The sequence below is a fragment of the Capra hircus genome, chromosome 19 (genome assembly GCF_001704415.2).
Source record: "Capra hircus breed San Clemente chromosome 19, ASM170441v1, whole genome shotgun sequence".
Taxonomy (NCBI): Eukaryota; Metazoa; Chordata; class Mammalia; order Artiodactyla; family Bovidae; genus Capra; species Capra hircus.
The window spans coordinates 49402280-49420515 of record NC_030826.1 but is presented as its reverse complement, the minus strand read 5'-3'; the positions used below and the strand labels follow the sequence as shown (position 1 = coordinate 49420515).

The following is an 18236-nucleotide window of genomic DNA, read 5'->3' as shown; positions in this document are numbered from 1 at the left end:
CGTTAGTGGGCACTCAGCTGCCTCGTGTCCTGGGGGAGCAGCTGGTCCCTCCTCCTCCCTTTGTTTTCATCCAGAGGCCTCTCCAGGAGGGTGGTCAGTCTTACTCCATGTGGGACTCAGAGCACAAAGCACCACAGGATCCCACTTGGCTCTCTGGGTTTGAAGGAGGGGAGGGGCCCCAACCTCTCAGTGGGAGGGTGTCACTGGCTGCTCCCCTCCCATCCCCCCTGCCAGGGGCCCCACTTGGACCTTTTCTTAGCTGATGATTTTGGAAATGTACCTCCTTGATGACAAGTAACACTATTCTGTTGTTTGCTTTGTTTCCTCCACCCCCCTCACTGTGCCCAGTTTTGGGTGTTGTCTGTTGTCTTTATAGGAAATGAGAGTGTAGCCCTTTAACGCCTCTGCCTCCACGCCTGCCTTCCCTGTCATCTGAGATTCCCTCTGCCTCTTTCCTGAATTGGAAGCCAGGCTTCCTGGATCTCATACTGTCTTCTCTCTTGGGTTGATCCTTCGTTTGCGTATCAGTGAAGCACAGCCCTTTAGTAGGCTCCTTAGAAAGAATGCGAGAGAGGCAAATCTTTGAGACCCTGAATGATTGGAAGTGTCTTTTTTCTGCCCCTCTATCTAGTTGATAGTTTGCCTAGGTATAGAATCCTAGGCCAAAAAGTATTTACAGTCAGTGTTTTGAAAGTGTTTTCCATTGATCTGGCTTTCAGTGCTGCTTCTGAGAAGTTTGATGTGATTCTGATCCCTGACTCTTTCCCTGCAACATTTTAGTACAAAAAATTTCAAACATATAGATGAGTCACAAAATTCACATAAGTGAATGCTCAGACACCCAGCACTGGTTCTGCAGTGAACCTCCTCTTTTCCACATGTTGATCCATCTCAAGCATTTGTTGCATTTCAAAGACAGACGTGTTCAGCAGGCATGTTGTTAATACGTCTTTTGAAGGTAGAAGTCACTCATGATGAGGGCACAGGTCCCAAGAGTACCCTTCCATGAATCTTGGGCATGCCTTCTGTTGAGAAGTAGAGCACTATGATCACTGTTCGGAAGCAGCTGCTGGCTGGGTTTTCTTGCATTATAGATTAGTTTTACCTGTCGTAAAATTTTGTGTGAATGGTGATTCCTGGTTCTTCACGTGCCATTGCTTCTCTCCTGTAGGCTCTTTTCTCTGTTCTCACCCTCTTTAGCTTTCCCTTCTATCCTGCTGTTAAGATTTTTGGTCCCATGAGTTCGTGCTTGCTCTCTGAGTGCTCCTTTCTTAGTATCTTATAGGTAGTGGATGCAATAGGCTTCTCCAATTTCTCTGAGAGTTTGAATGATGGCTTTTGACAGGTGGTGCTATTCCTTCTGCAGTCTCCGTTTCTTCCACAAAGGTTTTCTTTTTTCATTGTGATTCCTCCTTCACCTGCTTATCATCGCCAAAGTTTACTGTCTTGGTGGGGCAGGGGGTGGTTAGGCACTTATTGAGTGTTAGCAATGTAAGGCCCTGTGCTGAGTAAACATTCTATCTCTATTAATCCATTTAATCACTGCAGTAACTCTTTGAAATGGGAACTTCAGGAGCCTGATTTGCAGAGTCAGGCAGCACAGAGAGGGTAAGTAACTTGGCCAAGGTCACCCAGCCTCAAGGACAACAGAGCAGAGTCCTCTCGGCAGTGAAAAGTTTGCACTGGGGGAGGGATGCCATGTCTGTGAGTTGAATCAGGGACTTGTACTCTGTGGCTACTTCTGAGTCTGGGCTCTATTCTTTCATCCTCCTATGACTTAGAGTAGTTATCTGACCTGGGCCTCAGCTTTTCTATGTGTAGCAGGTACCCTGGAGGCCTCTACTCCTGGATTTTTCTGGAAACTGATGGGTTAATTACAGTATCCCACCAAATTGCCTTTGTACAGTGGGAATGGTGTGTGTCACAGAACAAAACATCTTTGATGAAGGAAGCAGATTATTTATACTTTTGACCTTACAAGTAAATACCAGTTAGTTCTACTTTCAGTTGTTAGCGCTCCTCTGGGATATGGCATCCGGAGGAAAGGAAAAGGAAATGAAAACTCTACAGAAAACCCTAAGCATAATTTCAGTTTCTCGAATTTCGGTTGTTGCTAAGGACAGTAAGCCCTAACCAGCTGCCGAGACGACATTCATTAAGTTCTCAGAGATGAGCGTGTTCTTTTTCACTTGTTGGCTGGGTAGGTTTTCGTGGCTGGCACGTGCAGCTTTCTTTAGTTGCGGCAAGTGGGGTTCAGTGTGGTTGTGGAGCACAGACTCTAGGTACACGGGCTCCAGTAGTTGCAACTTGTGGGCCTTGGAGCACAGGCCCAAGGTCTTTCCTGGTGGCTTATGTTCATGCACGTGTGTGCACATGTGCTCACGAGGCCTTTGTTCATTGGTTGGAGAATGAGTCCAGGGGATCAGGACAGACACATTCCCAGACCCCTGCAGGAGGCCCAGGACCAAGGCTCCGGGTGCTGCCCTGCCCCCGTGCTGACCACCTCCCCCAGTCCCCAGTATCAAGCCTTTGGCCTGTGTGATGCACCTCGCTTGAGCTGAGTGTAGTGTGTACAGGGGCTGGACTTTCGCCCTCCAGGTCTTCAGGGTCCTCCCCTGTCAACATGTGAGAGCTGGGCCTGCGAGACCAAGTGGAGGGAGCATGGGGCACATGCCGGCCGAGGTTGGGGGCTGGAACTGTGACTGTGTTTGTCAGGTGAGGTACTTGGTGTCTCATTAAAAAAAGAAATCCTGAGGGTATCAACTGATCTTTTGCTTATCAAATAGTTGGAAAATAGAAATGAAAGTAGAGTTTATTTGGCTGTCCAGTGAGGTAGGCCAGGGGATGTGGGAGTGTCCAGGGAAAGTTTTATTGTTGGACGTTTACCTTCCTTTGATGAGTAAGTGGAGGGCTTCATTTGTAACTTGAAGTCTGAGATGTGTAATGCATTACTTGAATTTTAATTTGCTTATGATCCCAGTAAGGCCGCTGTTGGAATGTTTATGGACAGGAGCTGCTCTGTGTTTTGGAAGGGAGTGCACCGGCCACTTCCAGCCCAGCCGCCCTGTGTCCTGTGCTCCTGGACGGTGGCTGTAGGGCTTCCGGTTTCGGTGTCTGTGGCCTGTGGGCAGCTTTTGTGCCGGCAGCTCCCGAGACTCCTCCCTGATGACACCTTCCCCCAGGGAGGTGTGGAGCCCAGCCGAGCTGAGCTGGACCCAGGACTCCTTCTCACCTGGCTGGCCTGCGTGGGGTCCCGGGCTGGGAGGAGGGGCTCTGCTGTGGGCAGGGGCTCTGAGCCCAGCGTGATCTGGGCTGTGGCCTCTGTGTCTCAAGTGAAACTTGAAACCATGAGCTCCGGCTTGTTTTGTCTTTGGCTGGGAGAATGATTCAGGTTTGTGAACTTGGGCCAAGATTCGAGGGTTCCCACAGCTTTCCTCTCCTCTTCCCCTCTGCCTGCCCGACAGGATCTGCCGATGTTTCAGGGTCCTCGCTGGTCGCTCATCAGGCTCGTTACGGTTTTCCCAGAGCAAGTGACGTGGTCCTTACCTCCTTTTATTAAATTTGTTATGTGCGTATGTGTTTGTTTATTCATTAAACAAATTTTTTTCAGCTGTGCCACATGGCTTGTGGGATCTTAGTTCCCCAAGCAGAGACCGAACACACGCCCCCCAACAGTGGAAGCACAGAGTCCTAACCACTGAACCGCCAGGAGATTCCCTGGATTTGTGTTTTAAAAGGGCTTTTTGCCTGATGTTTCTGGATATGTTCACAACCACATGTAGAAGTTGCTTAGTTAAAGAAAACAAGGCCAAGGAAAAGAATTAGCACACCGATTTGCTTTTGTCTCATGCTACATTTAACATCAGTGAGAACGCAGCAGTGAAAGAGCTGTGAACAGACTAAAGACAGTGGGGACAGGCCCCTGTGGTCGCTCCCTTGTTCTAGTGGAGCTGGGCTGCCAGCCCCCGTGCGTGTGCTGTCGCGTTGCTCCGCCAGCCTGGCTGACTTCCTGCGCTTGGCCTCCAGGGCCACCGTAGAGCTCCATCCGTGGCATGAATCTTTTCTCCTTTTATTTCCAGACATCGTTTCAGTTCTTTTGAAAATCTTCCTCGGGTCCTTCACTGGTTTTCATTCCTCCTCTTAGTATTCTAGGCCTCCATTTCCAGTGTTGCCTTTCTTTTAAGATTTACGCATGTGTTTTTGGCTGCCCCGTGCCTTTGTTGCTGCACGCAGGTTTCCTCTAGTTGCTTCTCTAGTAGTGGGGGCTGCTCTTCGTTGTGATGATGGGCTCTGAGGTAGCACTGGCTCAGCAGTTGGGGCGCAGGGGCTCAGTCGCCCTGCGGCGTGTAGAATCTTCCCACAGGGATCGTCTGCTGCCTTGGCACGCAGATTCTTAACCACCTAGACCACCAGGGGCAGCCCCTCCAGTGTTATCTTTTAGGTTCTGGTTTTATCTGGAGTGCTTGGGTTTCTGTCCGTTTGTGGCATCTGGAGAGACTCCCTCAGGTGTGTGCTTTTCCTGTGTGATTTTACCGTGACTGCTTTTCATGCCACCTGTTTCGAGGCAGCTGGTTATGGTTGTCCAGAACCTGGGGGACAGCTGGAGCTGGCTTCCTGTGTGTCCCTCAGCACAGGCTCATCCCCTCCAGGTGGTTCACGTGGCCCAGGTGGGGTTTTGACTCCTCGTGGAACTTCCCCTCTTCCAGGGTCCTGCAGGGCACGAGGCACTGCTGGCAGCTGTGCTTGTCCTTGTTTCCACCAGGAGTTCGGGCTGGGTGGCCTGGAGCTGTGCAGGGTCTCAGCAGGCCCAAGGCCACGTGTCCCAAGTCGACCTGGGTGTCAAACCCCAGCCCCTGGCCACAGGGCAAGTGGTGCTCCCAGGCATGCTTGCCAGAAATAACCAAAACAGCAGTTTGAGAATCTTCATTGAGTACCTCCTGGGCACCAGACATTGTTCTGTGAGTCTTCTTGGTCACCGTGGGGACCGAAGCATTCAGGTGAGAAGGGGAGGGCTCGTCCAGAACCAAGGGAACGATTGTCCCCTCTTCCTCCAGCCCTGCGTTGGAAGGTTCCTGTTCACAGGCTGCCACCACACTGCCGCGGTGCCTGCGCTGGGTCCCCCTGCCGAGATCCCCTCCCCTTCTGGCTCTGCGGGAAGGGGCATGCGTGAGGCGGAAGTCAGGCGGTGGCCACGCACTCTGGGCTGGATCCTGTGGCAGTGCTTCCATGGGTGGTGTGTGTGGCCGCTGGTGTGCTGACACCACGATGCGGCTGCCCCCTCGCCCTGTCCTGTCACGGCTCCTCCCCAGCTCATCCAGACCCAGAGGCAGTCCCGTGGGGAGGCATGCCAGCACTTCAGCAGCATGGCTGCGTCCTCCATGTTGGCAGCTGGGAGGCCGGAGGGTGGATGCGAGCATTGCGGCGCTCACCCAGAGGTCCCCTGTGTCCTGTCCCCTCCCCGTGCCCAGATCCCGCCGACACCAGTAGCAGAGACAGAGGGAACAGACGTGGGTAGCCCGGACACTTGGCATCACCCTGACTGACACAAGTTGCTGTTATACTTGAGGACATGAGAAGCAGAAATCGTAGGGTTCCAGGGAGAAATGGACGAATCTGTTGTCGTCCTGAGAACTCAGAACCCCTCTCTCCACTGCCGACAGTTCATGTGTGAGAGAGAATAGTGGGATGAACTGGAGTAGCAGGGAGCCTTGTATTTGAGACTTAGCAGGAGACAGGCCTGATTCTGTGGGTTCCTGTAGGGCTGTGCCGCTGTGGCTGAGGGGATGCTTGCTTAGACACAGGAGCGTTTACAAATGCGGCACGCTTACTAGTAAGGCTGTAAAACAAGTCTCAAGAAATTTCAAAGAACCGCTGGTGTACAGACTGCATTCTTTGACCAACAAAACAATGAAATTGAAAGTTGGATACAGAACGATGAAGGCATGACATGAGTATTTAGTTTGAAAATATATGGATTCCTAAATAACACAGGAGTTAAAGAAGAAATCCCAGTAGAAATTCTGCAATAAAATTTTAAAGATAGAAATGAACAGTAACGCAATTATATATCAGAACTCTCCAGATGCAGCTAGCCGTGTACTTACAGGGCAATCTAAAACCTTAAGCAGGAATTGTGAAACCGTGGCCCGCGGGCCCAAGCTGGCCTTGGCCTGTTTTTGTATGGCCTTGGAGCCAAGAGTGGTTATTCCTTTTTTTTTTTTTTTTTTTCCCCCAACAGTGGTTTCTTTTTGAAAAGGGAAGTAGTCAGTGGTCTGCAAAACCTCACTGTTTGGGCTCTGGCCCTTTGTAGAAACTGCTGCTGACCCCTACCTTATCCCTCTTCCAATGTTGTAAGGAGGGGAAGAAAGGCTCAAACTGCCAAGGAAAGAGCAAGGGTAGTAGCAGGGAAGACAGTGAAGGGGAGCAGGGGAGATGAGGGAGAAGACACAGGTCTGCAAGGATCAGTGGCCAAAATTGCCTCCCAAAGAGAGAGACCTCGGCTCATCAGCAGAGCAGGAGGGAAGCACATAAACCACAGTAGACACCCGGATGGGGGCTGTGAGGCAGGTCCTGCAGAGAATGAAAGCCACATGTTCAGACTGTCTTTTGTTGGTAACTTTGATAGCTCAGACAAAAATAGACATTCTTAGAAAAATGTAATTTATCAAAACTGACCCCAGTAGAAGTAGAAAGGTAACTTATCTGTGCTTGAAGAATCCTTATTGATTACTTGAGATAGTAACTGCTTATCTATGAGATTTTAAAAATAGGTTCATTGGGATATAATTTAATTCTGTACAGTTCACCCATTTAAAGTTTACAGATTAGTGGCTTTTAGTTTATTCACAGAGTTATGCACCACAGTCAGTTCTAGAACATTTCATTACCCCCAAAAGGAACCTCATGACCCTTAGCTGTCATCCAAAACCCCCATCCTCCTCAGCGATGCACAGCCACTAATCTACCTCCTATTGCTGTGGATTTGCCTAATCTGATTGTTTCTGATAAATAGAATAATACAGTATGTGGTTCTTTGTGACAGGCTTCTCTCACTTGGCACGATTCAAGGTTCATCCACGTTGTAGCGTGTGTATTTCGTTTCATTTTTTTCCTGAGGATTACTGCATAGTATGGTGTATTAGTTTGCTCAGGCTGCTATAACAAAGTACCCAAGCTGAGTGGCTTGAACAACAGTTTTGGAGGTTGGGTGTCCTGAGGTCAGGGTGCTGGCAGGGCTGTTTCTCTCAAGGCCTTTCTCCTTGGCTTGCAGGTGGCCACCTTCTTGCTGTGTGTTCACGTGGTTGCCCTTTGATCAGTGTCTGTGTCCTGGATGGACGACAGCCCTCCTGGATTCGGGCCCATCCGTATGGTCTCGTTTTACCTTGATTACCTCTTTAAAGGCCCTGTCTCCAAATGCAGTCCCCTTATGAGTTATTGGGGGGATACAGTTCAGCTCACAGCAGAAGGACAGACCACACTGTCTATCCGTGTGTCAGCGGATGGAGATTTGGCTGCTGTTTTATGTTCCCGCCAGCAGGGCATGGGTTCCAGTTTCCCCATATCCTCACCAGTCCCTGTCATTTTACATAAAAAAAAAAAAAAAAATTGTAACCAACCTAGTGGGTATCTCATTATGGCTTTGATTTGCATTTCTCTGATGACTAATAACGTTGAGCATCTATTCAAGTCCTTTGCCCATTTTTAAATTGGGTTGTCTTTTTGTTGTTGAGCTATACAAGCTCTTTGTAGTTTCTGGATTCTAGACTCTTAAGATCAGGTAGACAATTTGCAAATATTTTCTCCAGTTCTGAGGTTGTCTATTTTCTTGATCTTATACTGTGTCATTTTTGATGTAGAAATTTCACCCCCCTCTTATTTTTTTGGCCGTGCTATGTGGCTTACAGGATCTTAGTTCCCCAGGGCTTAAACCTCCACCCTCTTCAGTCCCAGCCACGGGACTGCCAGGGAATTCCCTCACCTTTGCTTTGATTCTCTCACTTGAGTTCTTTTTCTCTTTATGTGTGTAGTTTTGGGGGATGGGAATGTGTATATACATGTATATGTATGGTTTTTTAAAGAGTGTCTTTTTTTGGTTTTAAAATTTGGTAACTTTTTAAAATTAGTATTGAAATTATGAAAGAATTCATAGTTTGAAGGAAGTATTAAGCATGCCTGCGTGGTACGTGTTTAGAATTTATACTTGACACAAGTGTGGAAGCCATGCAAATTATAAAACAGCTTGTATCATATTACTGTATGTTATTTTTAAGAGTTGAAATTCATAGTTTGGTTCAAACCCAAGATTGTGACATTTATGATTATAAAGTGATTGAGTTGTGTGTCAGTTATATATGGTGTGCTCAGAAAGTCATGTCTGTCCACAAAGTTTACTATTTTAGACACTTTGGTAATATTTATGCTATTTTAATGGAAAATCTTGTTCTGAATCTTTTAGTGAGAAATTTTGCTACCAGGAAGAACCCTTTGTCCACTGATTTATTTCTGCCTCTCCTTAATTTTGTCACCTGCTTCTGCTAGCAGCAGGCCTGTTTGGTGTTTGAAGTCCAGTGCAGGTTGGCTGATTCGATTGGGGAGCTAGTTGTTACCCAGGAAGACGGCTGGCAGGTTCATTTCACTTGAGTTTCAGGTTTGCTCATGGAAGTAGCCTGTTAGCAGGTAATGCGTCTGGAAGGGCACCATGGCGCCAGGACGAGGACACGGTGAGGTTGGTTTAATGTGCTTGGGGTGAGGTTACTGTGCCCTTGCCATGTTGCCCTGTGCTCGCTGCCCCCGTGGGCGAGGCTGCCCGGCACACAACAGTTCTTGCTCCCATAGGAGCCTCTTCGGGGCTGGGCGGCTGCACGTGCTTCCCTGCCTGGCTCCCACTGGGAAAGCCACGGGGCTGCCGCTCCGTTCTTCGTGCCAGTGTGGGCCTGTCCCTGGCCCCAGACTGGTCCCAGGCTTTGGGAAGGGAGCCCGCGGGAGTGCCCTGGGGAGCAGCCCAGTGGTCACACCAGGGGAAGACGCTCAGGCCCGATTTCTCACCCGGCAGGCCTGGTGCTGCTGCAGGGTTCTCCGCTTGCTCTGTGCTTGGGTGCCGTGAGAGTTGAAGCGTAGCTCTGGGCTGGGTCCAAATCTTCAGGGGGTACAGCGGGCAGCAGAGGAGTGCTAGGGGGCCCAAGAAGTGAGGGCAGAGCTCTCCTTGGGCTGTGTCATGAGGAGGGGCCCGTGGTGGGGATACCTGCCTTTATCTGGGCAAAGGGAGGATGGGGCCAAGTTCTCCCCCTCCCTGGTGGGACAGCCCCTTGCTGGGCGGGCACCACCATGCCTGAGGGTCTGCCTTCACTCTTGGAGGTCAATGTGGGAGGTCACTGGGGCAGGCCCGGCAATGTGGCTGTATGAGATGCTTGGCTTGTGGTTGAAAGTCTGCCGTCCACACTCCCGTCGCAGCTCTCCAAGCCGGTGACCCAGGTGGTTAGATGAGAGGAGAAAACTCTTCAGAGAACTTACCCTCAGCCGGGTACAGGCGTGTCATCAATCAAACACGAGTGACCTGTCGTCTGACATTTACCCTCCTTCCTTCTGGCCGTCTGACCCTGGGCCAGGCCTCCAGTCCAGTGACCCTCAGCTCGGTGAAGGGGGATCTTTGGCAGCATGGTCCTCCAGTCCTGCCAGTCCTGAAATTTGTGCCCTGGACACTCTTGGGGCCAGTGGCAGTCTGGGCACTGTGGCCAGGAATCCAGGGCTGTGAGTCAGTGGCAGAACTGGTCCCTGACTTCCTGGTTAAGCCTTTAATTCTCCTGAACGCTTGTTTTTGCTTCTTTCAAGTTGTTGTACTTGGGCCACTCTGTCAGCAGCCGTGGGTGTTTCCTGCGCCAGCGGCACCTCTGCGCCCCCTCCTCTGTCCCGCCCCCTCTTGTGCGTGGCCTTTGGCAAAGGGACTGGGTGGGCAGGCTCTGGGCCCCTGTGCTGTGCCCTAGGCGGGGGCAGAGAGATGGAAAGAGCCTGTGTTATCTTTCCCCGAGGAGGGTTATTCAGAGATCACGAGAGTTTAATTTGACAAGAACCATTACTTAGGTGGCCTGAAAAGAAAGTTCTGTAGACTGAGGCCGGGCAGGTCCTTTGGGGAGCCAGCACCCCCTGTGACAGCTGAAAACCAGGAGCCCCTCTGGCTCTGCTGCTACCGCGAAAGCAGGGGAGCGCTTTTGTCTGCCGAGGATGGGACCTCCCCCTGGGGGTTCACATCTCACCTCCGTTCTGGGTGTTGGGAGAGTGTGTTGCTTGTCCCCAAGTCCTGGCCCCTGGCATGCACGGTGGGCACCTGGACCAGGTGTGGGCGGCACTGGTGAAATGGTTTTGTGCCTGTGTTTTCCTGGTGACAGCTTCCCCTGGGTGCCCTTTGGCATCCTCTAGTTCGAATTTAATAAACCGCAGCTGGGCGAGGAGAGAGCCCCTGTTCAGTGGCCTTGCTCCAGGCACTGTGGTGCTGCTTGTCATCGCTGCTGACAAAGTGACAGCTGCTCACGCACAGCCCTGACTCAGCAGGAAGCGTGTGCTGGCCGCAGGCTCTCTGCAGGGCGGGTGGCCCTGCATTGGGTCCAGCGGGGCGAGAGGTGTGGGGGCCGCCTGCTCCCTCCTCCTGGGATGCACTTCCTCCTCGCAGATTGGGGAGCGGGGGGATGCCGGGGACTTAGAGGAGGTGTAGGATGTTTTGATCTTAGAGAAACTGTCTGAAATTTTGGGTTTTCAGTGTTGAAAAAAGGGAATCAGTCTGCAGTAGAAGACTATTTTCTCTGAGGGTTATTTCTAAGCAAACAGTTGTATTTGCATTTTAACATAGTCGAGTGATGTTTCAGTTTAGAAACTTTGTTTCCCAGCTAAGAGTTCAAGTGGTCAGTTCCCACAGTGGCCATGGACTCAGTCACCTGCGGAGGTTTCTACACGTCCAGGTGGCCACCCCAGGCTGGAGACCCTCCTCCACAGGCGGTTTTGCCATGTGCTGTGAGGCATGTGGGTTGTGACCCGCTGGGGAAGGCTCTTCTCCTTGGTGGTATGACTGGGATGTGGGGGCCGGTCACCTGGATGGAAAGTAGCTCCTTGCTTTCTCATGCTCCTTCTTTGGGGAGGCTCATTAATGTGTTTGGAGATGCAAGGATTGGACCTTAATCTTTTGCTGTGACTTGCCAATAGTCCAGGGGCCTGTGGTGAGAGAACCAAACCTCAGTTCTGCCTGTCCCTATACTTGTATTGTCCACAAAGCGTCCAGGCACTAGCCTTATTCACAGATCAAACTCATGGTCACAGTTAGTTTCGGCTAGGCAACAGGTCGGGGGGTGGGAGTAGGAAAGAGGTTTTCCTCCAAAGCATTAGACTGTCATTGATACACATAAAATTTGGAGAAGCTGAAAGATTGTCATGGTAAGTGTATTTCAAGAGGAGTAGAAAGGGGTCTGTAATCCTTCAGTTATAAAGAAGATTATGTTTGTGGGAAACATTAGGGAATATTTCCAGGAGGAATGGCTTAAGCAGTTTAAAAAATTTCAAAGGATGTGTGTTGTTGGAGAAGGAGCGAGAGAGACACTTAGGTTCACTCGGTTTTGTACCTACTGTGTGCAATGCATCTTCTAGACAGTGTGGGCAGGGAGGCTACTGTGGAGGCCGGGCTCCTCATGCTGGCACCCTTGATGTATGCCTGAACCACCTTGAGGGGAGTAGGGGGTTAAGTGGGGGACCTGCATTCACCCGGAGGTGTGGTCCTCAAGCCTTTCAAATGCTGATTCACCTTCAGGGGCAGTTCAGTGAACTAACTCCTAACGGAGAAATGTGTCTGTCATGTACACATCCCAGTTCTCCATGCTGGCAGCCCTCCACGAGCTGTTTCTTAGGAGCGTCTTCCTTCCTCTTCCCGTGGGGTCGTCTTCCTAGGCTCACTTCTTGGAGAAAGTGAGTAGAAGACGAGGAACCGTCCACATGCCTTGGAACTTCATTCGCTCTTCCAGGCCTCTCTGAAAGGACCCAGCATCATGATTTCGTGGAGAGCGCAGTTTGTCCTCAGGATGTAAAACCTGCTGTGTCCTGTGCTGACGTCTTACTGGGACGTCACCCTCACAGCTGTCGTCCAGCCATCTTTGCTCACCTTCCGCAGCGGGCACGCTTCTGCCCTTCTTCAGTAATTCTCTGAGCCCCCGCGTGCGGCGTACGGCCCTGTGGGTGCTTCCTGACAGAGGCCCAGCTGTTGGCTCCTCCTCCGGCCTGCTCGGGAGCAGCTGGCCCCAAGAGAGTGGCTTCAGGGAGGCCTTGTCAGTGTGCCTTGTTGCTTATCTTTTGTGTCGATGGTGGCAGCAAAAAAGGTGCAGGTTGTCCTGTGTTCTGGGCCTGGTGGTAGGGAATTTGGGAGCCCCACGATTTCCGTTTCCTCCCTGGAGGCCCTTCCTCCCCGCTAAGGCTCAGGTGCTGTCTCGCGTACTCGCCTTGTGTTCAGTGTCATCCTCATACCCTGTGGAAGTCGTGTTTCATTCGATAGGATCAGCAGCTCGTTTCCCCTGCGCCAGAGAGCTGGTGCCGTGGAGATAATCTGTTGACTCAAAGCTGGCCCCACCACGGTCAGAAGGGCCAGCCAGCACTGGGTTGTCTCATGGTGTGCAGACCTGTCATGCCACCCCTGGGGATGGCCACACGTTAGCTGTCCAGGGGGCAAGGTGTGGTGGGGACGTGGGCACAGACCTGGGAGGTCAGCTGCCGGGCCACACTGGTCAGCCCCTGTCCCCAGTCATGGCGAGTTAAAGATCTTAACACCCCGAAGTTTGTCCTGGGGCAGGGCTTCTGCGGCAGCACCCTGGGGGGATCAGATTCTAGAATCAGCCACCACTGTCCCCTTAGGAGGTGCTTTTGTTTACATTCTATTGAAACCTTAGTACGTCAGTGTATTTTAATTGATTTTTTAAGAAAAAGGCATGTAATTGTCTCTTGAAATAGGAAAGATACTCAGTTAGGTTATTTTACAATGTAGTCCAAAACGTGACATTTTAAAAAATTAAATTTTTAAAGAAAAGCACTCTTGATTGAAATCTTTGTTAAGTTTTGAACACCTGGAATCATGTGAAATCTGTGTTTTTGGAGTCGTGTTCCATTGTGGCAGGTCACAGAAAGCGGCTGAGCACGCCGAGTCCAAGGTTACTCGTAGGGTTACTTGGAACCATCTGGTTTAGAACAGTTTGTTTCTGTACCAGGTGGATACCAGATGTTTAGTATAAACAGTCTAACCAGGAGTTGCCGTGGAAAGCGCACCTGCTCGTCCAGCCTGGTGGAAACTTACCATGGTGGTCACAGGGGCATCTCTTACACTGGACACTTGCTTTCTCAGCTAGGACCTTCCTTAAGCCTCTTGGGAGCCCAGGGAGCTGGAGGGGAGGAAGGAGGTACCCGATGTCACCTGGGTGGACGCTCTGGTAGCACAGGTGGCGAGGAAGCCATGGCTCAGAGGTTCTCAGTCACTCGGCTTCACTGGTACTGTGCCACGGCCACCCCGGTGGTGAGGTAGGGGCACCACTCTGGGCTGGGGCTGCCGCTTGGGTACGGGGACTGCTGTGGGCTGGAGGAGGACCCCTGTGTGTGTCGTGGGTCACTGCTGTGGGAGGACCTGTCTTCCTGTGGCCTTGGCTGATGTCAGATCTTTTTCTGCTTTTGGTCGTTCTTATTTATTTTTATTGCAGTATAGTTGATTTATGATGTTGTGTTAATTTTTTAAAATACTCTTTTCCGTTACGGTTTATCATAAGATATTGACTGTATAGTTCTCCGTGGTGTACAGCAGGGCCTTGTTGTTTATCCATTCTGCATGTAACAGCTTACCTCTGCTAACCCCAACCTCCCACCCCTTCTTCCCTCAGCCCCCCTCCCTTGGCGACCTCACGTCTGTCTCTCTGTCTGTGCGACTGCTTCTGTTTTGTCGGCAGGTTCCTTTGTGTTGTGTTTTAGATTGTGTCGTATTCAGATTTAGATGTAAGTGATGCCGTGCTGGTCTTCTCTGTACCGTCCCACGTTTGGTATATGTGCTGCTGAAGCCAGCACTCCGATCATGATAAGTGTTTACTCTTCTTTGATTTGGCCTCTTCTCTGATCCGTGTTCCACACAGGAATGGTTCCTGTTAATAAATGGAACATATGTATCTGATGTTGAGCAGGACCCCGCTGTGATCCTGTCTGACGTGTCAAGACTTCTGGGACCCACGCTAGCTGGTGGACCCCAAGGAGCAGTCATCCTGGTCCCAGGGTCCTTCCCCTGGTCTTGGCCTAGTGGCTAAGTGGTGTCCTCTGAATAGTGGAAAGGGTGAAACCACATTTTAAAGTGTGGTATTGCCTTTGTTAACAATTATGAAGATCGTGAGTGATCATTACGGACATTTGGGACAGTGACATGAAGCAGCAGCTAAGGAAACCTGGAATCTCGCTGCCTGGAGGTCAGCATGTTGAGGTTATACCAGGTGGGGGCCGTGAGCACCTGGGGCTCTCAGCGTGATGCTTGGGCTGGCTTTGCAGTCCAGGGGCTGGGCCGTCTCTCTGTGCCTTGGTTCCCCTACCTTCAGGGTCCATCGAACAAAGGCTTGGCCCATAGTGAGTGCTGATTGTCACCAGTATCAGCACGTGAGCCATTGACTGCATGCAGCCTGCTTGAGGGTTCTGAGTGTCCTCTTGTCATTAAATATTCTTTGGGTAGCAGCATGCATTGCATTGAGTGGCCCTGTTGTATTTAAACAGCACATCCCGTCCCGTCATGGCAGGGTTTGTTTCTGCGCTTACGAACCGTGGTGGCAGCAGTGCCGCTTCTGTGCCAAGTTGGGGACATAGCCCAGGAGGCCCAGGCACACAGGGGCAGGGCCGTCTGCCGGTGCTGCCCCCATCACCGGTTACCCGTGCCTCCTGAGCCCATGGTGAGTGGCTTGCACACGGTGGTTCCCGCACTCTCCCCTCTGGACAGGTGCCCTGTGGATGGGTCATAGCCACACGGCCTACTGCATCAACACACAGGTCTGGAGGTTTTGTTGAAAGTCTGGTTCTGCTCGTGTGATCTTCAGAAACGGCTCTCTTGTCCTTATCTTTAACATTCCTATTTTTCCCCAAGTTTCCCCATCTGCTGTTTCCCCCCTTTTTAGGTTGGAATATTCCCATGATATATGTATGTGAGTTTTTTACATGTAATCGCCATCACATCCTTATCCATCATACCATACTTACCTTGTTTGTTATTCGCTTTAAAACTTTCTTGAGTGTATTGATCCACTGAGATTTGAGATGCTTTAGTTGGAATGTTCACTAATCTCTTCGCACGAGGGGTCAGGGTGCCGTCAGATGGAAGAGCAGGTGTTTGCCCCAGTCTTGCTTTGCAGTGTGTTACGCATTTCACAAGGTCCTGCCCCAACACTGTGGGCTCCTGCTCTAAAGTAGTAACTTCCTGCTGTCTTGCCATTGTGTTTCTCTTTGGAGGAGAGCCTTTATCCAGGAAATCCTGGACTGCATGCTTCCACTGGGACCTCGTGTTTCTACGGCACCTGGAGAGGGGAATGTCCATTTCTGGCCTCTGGACAGCTGAGCCTTGCCTCGCAGCCGCGGCACCATGGGCAGTGAGGGGGGTGGGTCTTGTTCACAGGGAGGACATGTGGGAGGGATCAGGGCCTTGGGACCAGTGTGGCCACGTGACTTTCCTGCGGAAAGGGAGGCAGAGGGCTTCACGGGTGCTCCCCTGTGGCAGGGTGCGTGTGCTGGGAGCACCTGGTGGGGGGGGGAAAGCAGGTGGTGTGCAGGCCAGGTGCCCACCCCAGCAGCACAGGATGCCCCAAGACCCTGCTCCATAGTACCTGTGGAGATGAGCCCTGGCTGAGGTCTCCCAGGGCCTGTGGGGCGGGCATCCCTCACCCTCCAGGGAACGCCGGTGCCAAGCCTGCGCTTGCCCCCGCGTGCAGAGTGGTTGGTGCTGTGGCTCGCAGTGCTGCCACAGGTCAGCCTTTGGGATACTTTTTTCAGATGTCCTGTGGGAACTAAAAACTAAATGTCGGTAGAACCAGATTTTCTGTCCGTCATTTCCTTTCTCCCAGCAAATTCAGCATGTTTTTTTCTGAGCAAGTTGGACTGCATTCTTTAGGAAGGTATGGTGGCTGTTTGTACTGGTGGCTGAAATAGAAGTTGAGTGGTGCTTGGCCACACCTGCTCCCAGGAAACTGGTGCTTTCCTGGGCTCAGACCAGGCAGGCAGGCTCCTGGCTGCATAGGCAGTCCCATCCATCATGTGCCGAAGCTCAGGGGCATCTTGGGAGACTTAGCCAAATGTGTCTGGGAGATGTCATTCTAGTACTACTTGGGAGATTTGGCGCAGTGCATCCTGGTAGATACTGAAGTGCATCTCAGGGGACATGGCTCAGTGATTCTGGGAGACTTGGCCCCACGCAGTGATATTCCTTATGTGATGAGTTTGATTTTGAAGCAGTATGTTGCTCAGTTGCTCAGTTGTGTCCAACTCTTTGGGACGCCATGGACTGCTTGAATTAGTATAATTCATTACTTATCAAAACTCGTAACTTCTGAGCTGGCTGTATGGTGATTTTTTTATTTTTTAAGGATGCTGCAGAGAACGTCTGAGTTCATCCTGACCCCTGGATGTACATCTGTAAAGCCCTGCGGTGGGGACTTGGTGATCTGAGGGTTAACTCGTTTCTCTCACCTAGAGGCTGCTTTGTCCTTAGGCAGTTGGCGTTAGACAAATGACATGCTGTCTAGAGAGAAGAGTATTTAAATTACATTGCTGGACTCTGGGTTGCCAAAAGGAAGCCCTCTGGGGAACCTTATATATTTGACATGTATTTGCAGTGTGTAATTGGAACCGTGAGAAAGGTTTCTTGTTCAGTGCGATTGAAGAGTTTCCTTATTTTAAACCTGTTGAATCTGGAAAGAGCTGTTTTTGAATTTTTTCCTCTGGTAATGGCTTCTTATAAAAGTTTAGGGCAAAGACTGTGTCTCTTTCATATACCACCCAAAGCTCAGTAATTACTCCGTACCCTGTGTGGACCAGGGCTGATCTGTCTCTTGTCTTCCTGTCCCCGGATGTCTGAACTGGAAGCCCAGCTCATCCTTCTGCACAGAAGAGCCTGGTGATGAAGGGCCGAGATGTCGGGGGCAGCCACGGGCCCTGCCCCGCAGTCCCGACCCCATCCTTCTGCCCGCCTGGGGCCTGGTACTACCACCACCTTTGGATGAATTGAAGCCGAGAGCCTCATTTTCCAATTTTCTTGTTGAAGAAATCCGTCCTCTCTCTCTCTGTCTCTATCTCTCTCCTCCCGAGCGGTTTTACTTTAGGTGAACCAAAGCCCTTCTCAGTGACTGTGAGGCAGGTGTCCCGGCGTTGCTGTCAGTGGCTGTGTAGTCCCCTCCCAGACTCCAGTCCAGCAGCGAGGCCTGCGTTTATTGCTGGCAGCACTTCTTCCAGCCCATCCTAAAAGAAACCAGTCCTGAATATTAACTGGGGGGACTGATGATGAAGCTCCAGTACTTTGGCCACCTGATGTGAAGAGCTGACTCGGGGGAGAAGACCCTGATGCAGGGAAAGATTTAAGGCAGGAGAGGAGGAGACAACAGGGGATGAGATGGTTGGATGGCATCACCGACTCGATGAACATGAGTTTGAGCACGCTCCGGGAGTTGGTGATGGACAGGGAAGCCTGGCGTCCTGCAGTCTATGGGGTCTCAAAGAGTCGGACATGACTGAGTAACTGAACTGAACTGAGGGCTTCTTCACCTGTACTTGGGCCTCAGCCACTGGTGTTTGTGGCAGGTGTAATAGAGGGGTCACCGGAGCTTTGTAGAGAAAGAATTTGAAACTGCCTGTGCCGAGAACTGGGCAAGGGACTCACCAGGGGAGCTGCAGCAGCCTGGTCGCATGGGTGGGCAGGGCTGGCAGTGAGGCCCTGAGGCCCAGGCGGGGCTCCGGTCTCTGCTTCTCTGACCTAGCTGGGCGGATGCAAAGCAGTCAGAGCCTTCGCGTCTTGAGGGCCAGTAGCTACCTGAGCACATCACCTGGCGCATGTGGGTGCCGGGGGCCAAAGCTGGGGTTTGTGGGGGCCGCCTTGCTACACAGAACTCAGAGCCCATGCTTTGTGCTGCCTTTTTCTCTCTCGAGTAGGGCTGAGCCTGAGGGCAGCATACGGCTCCCAGTGCCCTCTCACAGCCGGCCTCCTCCCCTTCCTTGAG

The 18236-nt window shown here is 51.3% G+C and overlaps 1 protein-coding gene across 2 annotated transcripts in view; it reads left to right on the top strand.

Moving 5' to 3' along the window:
- The window catches only part of TBCD (tubulin folding cofactor D), a 144049-nt gene that overhangs the window by 59581 nt on the left and 66232 nt on the right, over positions 1-18236 (top strand). The gene's annotated exons all lie outside the window — the stretch shown is intronic.